This window comes from Henckelia pumila, chromosome 1 (genome assembly GCF_033568475.1).
Source record: "Henckelia pumila isolate YLH828 chromosome 1, ASM3356847v2, whole genome shotgun sequence".
Lineage (NCBI taxonomy): Eukaryota > Viridiplantae > Streptophyta > Magnoliopsida > Lamiales > Gesneriaceae > Henckelia > Henckelia pumila.
In genome coordinates, this window is record NC_133120.1 from 156,172,276 (window position 1) to 156,179,014 (window position 6,739).

The 6,739-nt window shown below is 46.0% G+C and overlaps 9 non-coding genes and 1 pseudogene across 9 annotated transcripts; all 10 read left to right on the top strand.

Moving 5' to 3' along the window:
- Window positions 1–1,235: 1,235 nt before the first annotated feature.
- LOC140876659 (5S ribosomal RNA) lies at window positions 1,236–1,353 on the top strand (annotated as a pseudogene).
- Window positions 1,354–1,754: 401 nt separating this feature from the next.
- Window positions 1,755–1,873, top strand: LOC140876690 (5S ribosomal RNA). Its single transcript, XR_012148935.1, has one exon. It is a non-coding gene; the product is annotated as a 5S ribosomal RNA (ribosomal RNA).
- Window positions 1,874–2,275: 402 nt separating this feature from the next.
- LOC140876704 (5S ribosomal RNA) lies at window positions 2,276–2,394 on the top strand. The gene has a single exon (XR_012148942.1). It is a non-coding gene; the product is annotated as a 5S ribosomal RNA (ribosomal RNA).
- A 401-nt stretch (window positions 2,395–2,795) lies between these two features.
- LOC140876577 (5S ribosomal RNA) lies at window positions 2,796–2,914 on the top strand. Its single transcript, XR_012148881.1, has one exon. It is a non-coding gene; the product is annotated as a 5S ribosomal RNA (ribosomal RNA).
- A 397-nt stretch (window positions 2,915–3,311) lies between these two features.
- On the top strand, window positions 3,312–3,429 carry LOC140876615 (5S ribosomal RNA). Its single transcript, XR_012148918.1, has one exon. It is a non-coding gene; the product is annotated as a 5S ribosomal RNA (ribosomal RNA).
- A 688-nt stretch (window positions 3,430–4,117) lies between these two features.
- On the top strand, window positions 4,118–4,236 carry LOC140876841 (5S ribosomal RNA). The gene has a single exon (XR_012149073.1). It is a non-coding gene; the product is annotated as a 5S ribosomal RNA (ribosomal RNA).
- Window positions 4,237–4,639: 403 nt separating this feature from the next.
- LOC140876592 (5S ribosomal RNA) lies at window positions 4,640–4,758 on the top strand. The gene has a single exon (XR_012148895.1). It is a non-coding gene; the product is annotated as a 5S ribosomal RNA (ribosomal RNA).
- Window positions 4,759–5,158: 400 nt separating this feature from the next.
- On the top strand, window positions 5,159–5,277 carry LOC140876570 (5S ribosomal RNA). Its single transcript, XR_012148874.1, has one exon. It is a non-coding gene; the product is annotated as a 5S ribosomal RNA (ribosomal RNA).
- A 398-nt stretch (window positions 5,278–5,675) lies between these two features.
- On the top strand, window positions 5,676–5,794 carry LOC140876618 (5S ribosomal RNA). Its single transcript, XR_012148921.1, has one exon. It is a non-coding gene; the product is annotated as a 5S ribosomal RNA (ribosomal RNA).
- A 398-nt stretch (window positions 5,795–6,192) lies between these two features.
- LOC140876621 (5S ribosomal RNA) lies at window positions 6,193–6,311 on the top strand. Its single transcript, XR_012148924.1, has one exon. It is a non-coding gene; the product is annotated as a 5S ribosomal RNA (ribosomal RNA).
- Window positions 6,312–6,739: the final 428 nt, after the last annotated feature.

The following is a 6,739-nucleotide window of genomic DNA, read 5'->3' on the forward strand; positions in this document are numbered from 1 at the left end:
GCAGAATTGGGCTGGAAGGAATGACAAATTGCTGAACTTCAGATATTTCTGAGGATTGATTGGAGCGCTACACATTCGGCTTTAATCAAGGAATATTCTCCACAAGTAGTTGGAGAGATTGTCATAAAGACCTTGCTGGAGAATGGACCATTTATAGTGTGATGGATGCAGGCATGTCTTGTAGATTATATCTTGTGTGAAGGAGGTCTGCTGACATGCATTGATGCTTGGAAAAGGCAGATGGGAAACTTCACGTTCAAGATCAGTAGACGGAATGAAATACTTTCTCATGTAATTGGGTTTAAATACTGTATTAAGTTTTTTTGTAAACAATATTTCATTTGTAAGCTCCATCCATGAAAATTCTCCACACTTCTTCTTGACTAAATGTGACCAATTCTGTCAAAAAAATCAGATAAGGCATGTGATTTGATGGCTTTACGGGGTTGGTATTCAATATCATACTCGCCCAGCTATACCGTCCATTTTAAAAGTCATCCTGAGGCATCTGGGTGAGTCATGACCCGACCTAGAGGGCTGTTAGTAAGAACAGTGATCAGATGAGACTAGAAGTAAGGTCTCAGTTTCCGAGCTGTGATTACCAGAGTCAGAGCCATCTTTTCAATCTCAGTGTACCTGGTTTCGGGTCCCTTTAGAGCATGGCTAACATAATACACTGGCCTCTGATCTCTCTTTTCTTCTCTTATCAGAACCGTGCTGACCGCTTGTTCCGTAGTAGAAAAGTATATCCACAACCGTTATCCAGGCTCTGGTTTAACCAAGATGGGAAAATTAGCCAGATGTTTCTTCAACTTTAGGAAGTCCTGCTCACATTGCTCACTACATCCAAATTTTTGAGCTTTACGCAATGCCTGGAAGAAGTGATAACTGCGATGGGATGACCGAGCTATGAACAGGGACATGGCTGTAATTCGCCCGATCAGTCGTTGGACCTCTCGTTTTGGTGTCGGTGAGGGCATCTCCCGCAACATCTTTACTTTTTTAGGGTTCACCTCTATACCCCTCTCTGTTACCATAATTTTGGGTTGGAATTTGAGAGTCTCCGTCTCTTAGAGCGAGATGCGCATTGTAGGTATCAAGAAAAGCTTCGCGTGAGCAGGCTGAAGCTCCCGTAACTCTTAGCTGGCCGAAAGTTAAATCTGTTTGAAAGTGCAGCGCTTGTTCCTCCAATCTGCAATTCGAGAGACAAAACAATAAAGAATTCATTCACTGTTGGGTGAAATCATACCAGCGCTAATGCACCGGATCCCATCGAAACTCCAAAATTAAGGGTTCTTGGGCGAGAGCTGTACTAGGATGGGTGACCCCTGGGAAGTCCTCGTGTTGCACCCCTTTTTCATTAATTTATTTTTTTTCTTACTCGTACTTCTTGTTCTTTTGATTACTCGCTTTCCTATTCCCGACTCTATCAGTCCAATCCGCGGATAGAAAAGATGCAATAGACTGAATGACACGACGTGAACGTGCGATCTGGATGACGTGGGCCGGTTCGGTGAGTCCCAACGTGTCCTACGGGAAAAATGCTCCAAAATTACATCTTCGGGTTGGAATTTGAGAGTCTCCGTCTCTTAGACCGAGATGCGCGTTGTAGGTATCGAGATAAGCTTCGTGTGAGCAGGCTGAATCTCCCGTAACTCTCAGCCGGCCGAAAGTTATGTCTGTTTGAAAGTGCAGCGCTTGTTCCTTCGATCCGCAATTCGAGAGACAAAACAATAAAGAATTCATTAACTGTTGGGTGCGATCATATCAGCAGTAATGCACCGGATCCCATTAGAACTCCAAAGTTAAGCGTGCTTGGGCGAGTGCAGTACTAGGATGGGTGACCCCCTAGGAAGTTCTCGTGTTGCACCCCTTTTTCATTAATTTCTTTTTTTTTCTTACTCGTACTTCTTTGTATTTCGATTCATCTTTGTCCTATTCCCGACTCTTTCAGTCAAATCCGCGGATAGAAAAGATGCAATAGACTGAATGACACGACGTGAACGTGCGATCTGGGTGACGCGGGCTGCTTCGGTGGGTCCCAACGTGCCCTACGGGAAAAATTCCCTGAAATTCCATCTTCGGGTTGGAATTTGAGCGTCTCCATCTCTGTGATCAAGATGTGCGCTTTAGGTATCAAGACAAGCTTCGCGTGAGCAGCATGAAGCTCCCGTAACTCTCAGCCGACCAAAATTTATGTCCGTTTGAAAGTGCAGCGCCTGTTAATCCGATCCGCAATTCGAGAGACAAAATAATAAAGAATTCATTCACTGTTGGGTGCGATCATACCGGCACTAATTCACCGGATCCCATCAGAACTTCGAAGTTAAGAGTGCTTGGGCGAGAGCAGTACTAGGATAGGTGACCCCTTGGGAAGTCCTCGTGTTGCAACACTTTTTCATTAATTTCTTTTTTTTCTTACTCGTACTTCTTGTTATTTCGATTCCTCGCTGTCCTATTCCCGACACTTTCAATCCAATCCGCGGATAGAAAATATGCAATAGACTGAATGACACGACGTGAACGTGCGATCTGGGTGACACGGGCTGGTTCGGTGGGTCCCAGCATGCCCTACGGGAAAAACGCCCCGAAAGTCAATCTCCGGGTTGGAATTTGAGAGTTTCCGTCTCTTAGACCAAAATGCGCATTGTAGGTATCAAGATGAGCTTTGCGTGAGTAGGCTGAAGCTCCCGTAACTCTCAGCCGGCCGAAATTTATGTCCGTTTGAAAGTGCAGCACTTGTTCCTCCGATCCGCAATTCGAGAGACAGAACAATAAAGAATTCATTCACCTTTGGGTGCGATCATACCAACACTAATGCACTGGATTCCATCAGAACTCCGAAGTTAAGCGTGCTTAGGCGAGAGCAGTACTAGGATGGATGACCCCATGGAAAGTCCTCGTGTTGCACCCCTTTTTCAATAATTTTTTTTTCTTACTCGTACTTCTTGTTATTACAATTCCTCGCGGTCCTATTCCCGACTCTTTCAGTCCAATCCGCGGATAGAAAAGATGCAATAGACTGAATGACATGACGTGAACGTGCGATTTGGGTGACGTGGGCCGCTTCGGTGGGACCCAACGTGCCCTATGGGAAAAATGCCCCAAAATTCCATATTTTGGATGGAATTTGAGAGTCTCCGTCTCTTAAATCGTGTTCGCGCTGTAGGTATCGAGACGAGCTTCGCGTGAGCAGGCTGAAGCTCCCATAACTCTCAGCCGGCCAAAAGTTATGTCCATTTGAAAGTGCAGCGTTTGTTCCTCCAATCCGCAATTCGAGAGACAAAACAATAAAGAATTCATTCACTGTTGGGTGCGATCATACCAGCACTAATGCACCGGATCCAATCTGAACTCCAAAGTTAAGTGTGCTTGGGCGAGTGCTGTACTAGGATGGGTGACCCCTAGGAGGTCCTCGTGTTGTACCCCTTTTTCATTAATTTCTTTTTTTTCTTACTCATACTTCTTGTTCTTTTGATTCCTCGCTGTCCTACTCCCGACTCTTTCAGTCCGATCCACAGATAGAAAAGATGCAATAGACTGAATGACACGAGGTGAACGTGCGTTCTTGGTGACGCGGGCCGGTTCGGTGGGTCCCAAAATGCCCTACGGGAAAAAAGTCCCGAAATTCGATCTCCGGGTTGGAATTTGAGAGTCTCCGTCTCTTAGACCGAGATGCGCATTGTAGGTATCGAGACGAGCTTCGCATGAGCAGGCTGAAGCTCCCGTAACACTCAGATGGTCGAAAGTTATGTCCGTTTGAAAGTGCAACGCTTGTTCCTTTGATCCGCAATTCAAGAGACAAAACAATAATGAATTCATTAATTATTGGGTGCAATCATACCAACACTAATGCGCTGGATCCCATCAGAACTCCGAAGTTAAGCGTGCTTAGACTGAGATGCGCGATGTAGTTATCGATCTCCGAGTTGGAATTTGAGAGTCTTCGTCTCTTAGACTGAGATGCGCGATGTAGTTATCGAGACGAGCTTCGCGTGAGCAGGCTGAAGCTCCCGTAACTCTCAGCCGGCCGAAAGTTATGTCCATTTGAAAGTTCAACGCTTGTTCCTCCGATCCGCAATTCGAGAGACAAAACAATAATGAATTTATTAACTATTGGTGCGATCATACCAACACTAATGCGCTGGATCCCATCAGAACTCCGAAGTTAAGCGTGCTTGGGCGAGAGCAGTACTAAGATTGGTGACCCCCTGGGAAGTCCTCGTGTTGCACCCCTTTTTCATTAATTTCTTTTTTTTTTCTTACTCGTACTTCTTGTTCTTTCGATTTCTCGCTGTCCTATTCCCGACTCTTTCAGTTAAATCCGCGGATAGAAAAGATGCAATAGACTGAATCACACGACGAGAAAATGCGATCTAGGTGACGCGGGCCGCTTTGGTGTGTCCCAACGTGCCCTATGGGAAAAACACCCCGAAAGTCCATCTCGGGGTTGGAATTTGAGCGTCTCCATCTCTTTGATCAAGATGCGCGTTGTAGGTATCGAGACGAACTTCGCATGAGCGGGTTGAAGCTCCCGTAACTCTAAGCCAGCCGAAATTTATGTTCGTTTGAAAGAGCAGCGCCTGTTTCTCCGATCCGCAATTCGAGAGACAAAACAATAGAGAATTCATTCACTGTTGGGTGCGATCATACCAGCACTAATGCACCGGATCCCATCAAAACTCCGAATTTTAGCGTGCTTCGGCGAGAGCAGTACTGGGATGGGTGACCCTCTGGGAAGTCCTCGTGTTGCACCCCTTTTTCATTAATTTATTTTTTTTCTTACTCATACTTCTTGTTCTTTTGATTCCTCTCTGTCCTATTCCCGACTCTTTCAGTCAAATTTGCGGATAGAAAAGATACAATAGACTGAATGACATGACGGAACGTGCCATCTGGGTGACGCGGTCCGGTTCGGTTGGTCCCAATGTGCCCTACAGGAAAAAAGCCCCGAAAGTCGATCTCCGGGTTGGAATTTGAGAGTCTCTGTCTCTTAGACCGAGATGCGCGTTGTAGGTATCGAGAGGAGCTTCGCGTGAGCAGACTGAAGCTCCCGTAACTCTCAGCCGGCCGAAAGTTATGTCCGTTTGAAAGTGCAGCGCTTGTTCCTCCGATCCGCAATTCGAGAGACAAAACAATAATGAATTTATTAACTATTGGGTGCGATCATACCAACACTAATGCGCCTGATCCCATCAGAACCCTGAAGTTAAGCGTGCTTGGGCGAGAGCAGTACTAGGATGGGTGACCCCTTGGGAAGTCTTTGTGTTGCACCCCTTTTCATTAATTTCTTTTTTCTTACTCGTACTTCTTGTTCTTTCTATTCCTCGCTGTCCTATTCCCGACGATTTCAGTCAAATCCGCGGATAGAAAAGATGCAATAGACTGAATCACACGTCGAGAACATGCGATCTTGGTGACGCGGGCCGCTTCGGTGGGTCCCAATGTGCCCTATGGGACAAATGCCCCAAAAGTCCATCTCCGGGTTGGAATTTGAGCGTCTCCATCTCGTTGATCAAGATGTGCACTGTAAGTATCGAGACGAGCTTCGCGTGAGAGGGCTGAAGCTCCCGTAACTCTAAGCCGGCCGAAAGTTATGTCTGTTTGAAAGTGCAGCGCCTGTTTCTCCGATCCGCAATTTGAGAGACAAAACAATAGAGAATTCATTCACCGTTGGGTGTGATCATACCACCACTAATGCACCGGATCCCATCAAAACTCCGAAGTTAAGCGTGCTTCGGTGAGAGTAGTACTGAGATGGTTGACCCCCTGGGAAGTCCTCTTGTTGCACCCCTTTGACATTAATTTTTTTTTTCTTACTCATACTTCTTGTTCTTTCGATTTCTCGCGGTCCTATTCCCGAATCTTTAAGTCCAATCCGCTGATATAAAAGATGCAATAGACTGAATAACACGACGTGAACGTGCGATCTGTGTGACACGAGCCGCTTCGAAGGGTCCCAACGTGCCCTTCGGGAAAAGGCCCCAAAAGTCTATCTTCGGTTTGGAATTTGAGAGTCTCCATCTCTTAGACCGAGATACGCATTGTAGGTATCGAGACGAGCTTTGTGTAAGCAGGCTGAAGCTCCTGTAACTCTCAGCCGACCGAAATTTATGTCCGTTTGAAAGTGCAGCGCTTGTTTCTCTGATCCGCAATTCGAAAGACAAAACAATAAAGAATTCATTAACTTTTGGGTTCGATCATACCAGCACTAATGCACTGGATCCCATCAGAACTCGAAAGTTAAGCGTGCTTGGGCGTGAGAAGTACTAGGATGGGAGACCCCCTGGGAAGTTCTCGTGTTGCACCCCTTTTTCATTATATTCTTTTTTTTTCTTACTCGTACTTCATGTTCTTTCGATTCCTCGTTGTCATATTCCCGACTCTTTCAGTCAAATCCGCGGATATAAAAGATGCAATAGACTAAATCACACGACGTGAACATGCGATCTGGGTGACACGGGTCGCTTTGGTGGGTACCAACGTGCCCTACGTGAAAAATGACGAGAAAGTCCATCTCTGGGTTGGAATTTGAGTGTCTCCGTCTCTTTGACCAAGATGCGCGTTGTAGGTATCGAGACGAGCTTTGCGTGAGCAGGCTGAAGCTCCAGTAACTCTATGCCGACCGAAAGTTATGTTCGTTTGAAAGTGCATCGTGTTAGAACCTAATGGGCGGGGGGGGGGGGGGGATTTAGGTTCTATTAACAACTTTAGCAATTTAAAATGATTATGCAAATAC